Source organism: Physella acuta, unplaced genomic scaffold, assembly GCF_028476545.2.
Source record: "Physella acuta isolate Inbredline_101_S28 unplaced genomic scaffold, ASM2847654v3 ptg002114l, whole genome shotgun sequence".
Classification (NCBI taxonomy): Eukaryota; Metazoa; Mollusca; class Gastropoda; family Physidae; genus Physella; species Physella acuta.
Window position 1 is genome coordinate 148,680 of NW_026733615.1, and position 3,744 is coordinate 152,423.

A 3,744-nucleotide genomic window follows, 5' to 3' on the forward strand; every position below is an offset into this window, starting at 1 on the left:
GAAGAAGGTAATTTGTTGACTGACATTAAAAAACCCGTGTCTGATGCAAAAAAAATTAATAATAAAACGGTAGTTATCTCTCTTACGAATAAACAAAACAAGTTAATAAAAAGTCTAGTGACAATTTAAGAGCAATTTCCTTATGTTACCCATAACAATTTTAAATCGAGATAAATCATAGCTCCTGCTCCTTCGCCTGCGTCTCGCGCAGTTCGCTGCTAAGCCAGCCAGGTCACATGATTTACCCTCCTTTCCTTCGCCTTCCACTGCCTTCTTTGCTATATAGTACTGTAATTAGCGCAATTTCCATTCTTAAGAATTGCGTTTATTAACCCGTCACAGGGGCGGAACTACAGTGCCGCCAGACCCCGCAATGCGGGGGCGCCCACGCCATTTAGGGGCCCACGGCCGACCATAAAAAAATTGTTACAGTTTAAAAACATTTCTTGCATTTTTGACTTAATGTTTGTTTTGTAAAAAAGATTACCGTAGCTGCGGTTGGATTATCTTTATTCTATAGACACCACCCCTTGGTCATTTTTCCTTAGTTTTTAAACCACTGTGACAGCGGAGTCCTCTTTCTCCTACAATCAAACTTATCAAAGATAAGCAAACGTTCAAACCACTTCCATGACTTATTTCCCTTTTTTAAATAGTCAAATAGTGATGCCCATAAGCCTCTTTTTCCCACGTTTTCTTTAACTTGCTTTCGTCTCTGTTTGTTTGTCTTTCCAATCAAATCTTGCAATCGAAATTTCTGGCACTTCCCAGTTAGCTAGCGCGCTGAAATTTTCAGGGAAACTTTGTTTTGGATGACATTAGAATATTCAATTGTTATTATTACTAAATTGATCCATGGAAACTCTCTACAAGCTCCCTAATAAAAGTCAATAGTATTATCTAATCAATAGTAATTTAACTTTTACTTCGGCGCCCCACGTTTTTCATCGCTTATAGTAGAGTGATCGCTTGCATTATTGTGATGTATAGCATTTATTTTCTACTTTTTAGTTCAACCAGAAAACGTGGGTTTTTTTAAAACTTTTTTAATGATATTTTAATAGATTTGTACTAAACAAATTAAAAAGCAATTACTTCTCTTTATTATTATTTGTTTATAAATTATTACTAAAGAATAACACTGTATAAAAAGAAAATGTATTTAAAATTTATAAAATAAATACAAAAAAACATAAAAATAAACATGACACGAGACACCATTATTTACAGAAAGCTTTCATGTTTTATATTCTTTTGACCTATATGATGTTAGAGGTCTTACGGCAAACTAATTTTCACAAAACAGACTAATTCACTTAAATAAAAATATAAAAAAATCTACCCCCTCCTCTCTCCCCCTCTAACCACTTTACCCTCAGACATGATAACCCCACAATCCCTTTAACTGTTCCAACGACCCCACCACCCACCGCAACATCAATATCCAGAACTTATTTAAAGTTCTAAATCTTGTCTCTTTCCCCTCATCTTTCACACTGCAACCTTTTGAAAACTCAATGCGACCACTACAACACCCTTTCAACTATTCAACTTAAGTTGTTTCCATACATGGAAAATGCTTCACTGCCCCATTGACCCTCTCTGAAAAATTTCCTTTCCTCTCCCCACCCAGACTTCTGACACTTTCATTTGACCTTCACCCCTTTTACTGTTATCCTTTGCAATTTTTTATACTCAAATACATGACATCATGTAAATATTCATTATGTACATTTGCAATACCTTTCGTTTTCATTTGGTGTTCAAAATTATGTTAAAAAGTTTGATGTTGATGTACTTGTTTTAATTGCAAATTAAAGTATTAAAAAAAAATAAAAAATAAAAATAAAATTAAAAAAAAATTCACTTATGCACATGACATGATGTTGTAATTCGGTTTAATTAAAAAAAACACGTATTTCTCTAAACACGAACAGGCCAGCAATAAGTATCCTATGTTCGTATTTTGTGTTTGAGTATATATATATATATATATATATATATATATATATATATATATATATATATATATATATATATATAGATATATCAGGGGCGGAACTACCATACCGCCAGACCCCGCAATGCGGGGGGGGGGGGGGGGGCAGGACGTTTAGGGGCCCATGGCCAACCATAATCAATTTTTTTATAGTTAAAAAAATAATTTTCTAGTAAAAAAAATATCTAATACAGTAGTGATGTTCTACAATAACCAACACACGCCGTTTCGTAAAGGAAAAAATATATAGGCTACATGTAGTGTGAAAGATAGAACCGTTCAAACCACTTCCAGGACTTAGTTCCCTTTTTTAAAATAGTCAAATATGTATGTTCTGAAGAAACTTTTAATAGATTTGCACTAAACAAATTAAAAAGCAATCACTTCTCTTAAATATTATTTAAAAATTTCATAATAAAGAATGACATAGTAAAAAAAATATATTAAAAAGTAATAATATAAATACTAAAATACATAAAAATAAACATAAGGCGAGAAACTATTACACTACAAAGCTTTCATGCTTCATATTCTTTTGACCGACTTGACCACCACAACTTAGGCTCAATAAAACCTGCATAAGCCGAAGAACTGGATGGTGACCTACCTTCCAGCCATATTAAGGAAGCATCGTGCCAGACCAGGGGTCGGCAACCTGCGGCTCGCGAGCCGCATGCGGCTCTTTTGATGTCAAGATGCGGCTCTCCAGCTCCTTGCACACATACTAATAATCTTATTCAAAAAATAAAATGCTTGAAATAAAAAAAATGTTAGTGGCTCTTTAACACCAGGGAAATTTTGAAAATTTTAACTTTTGGCTCTTCCGCTTCAAAAGGTTTCCGACCCCTGTGCCAGACATTAAAATAGAGAATTTCAAAACAGACTATTAGCACTCACACAAACGATGTGTTTGTTTTAACATGTTATTAAGAAAAATAAAGATTAAGAATTTTTAATATTTTTCAAATTTCGATCATGCCCGTATTGAGTATTCTATGTTCGTATTTCGTATGTAGGGTCATATATATATATATATATATATATATATATATATATATATATATATATATATATATATATATATATATATATATGTATATATATACATATATATATATGGGGCCCAAATTTTTTTTTTTTCGGGGTGGCCCTTTTTTTCTAGTTCCGCCACTGACCCGTCATTACTGGATGTATGGATGTATGAATGGATGTGTGTCCGCAACTTTAAGTCGTATCTCCTCCTCAACGAAGCAATATCGAGGACTAGTGTATTATGTATAATGTAATTTAAATAATGCGGACGTGTAGGGGGTGTTTAGTTGTCGCGCTTTTTTAAAAAATTGTGTGACCGAACGAAAGGATATTTTTGAAAACTTTCTTCGGCAATATTGATCTAAATTATGGCAGAAATCGATTGGTAAATGTTTCAAGTCGCTAAGTCGTCTGGTTGCCGAGATATTGGCCAAAAACTTCATTTTTTTTCGAGGTTTTTGGGCTTTTCCGGTAAATCCAGGAAGGAAACCCGGAAATTTTTTTGGCCCATAATCATCCTCGGAACTTGCTTAACATATTTGCTTTTAAAACTAGTCCTCGATATTGCTTCGTTAAGGAGGAGATACGACTTAAAGCTGCGGACACACAACCATCCATCCATCCATCCAGCCATCCCTCCACGAGTTAATAAACGCAATTCTCCAGAATGGAAATTGCGCTAAAAATGACAACAAACAATGAAATAACTTTAC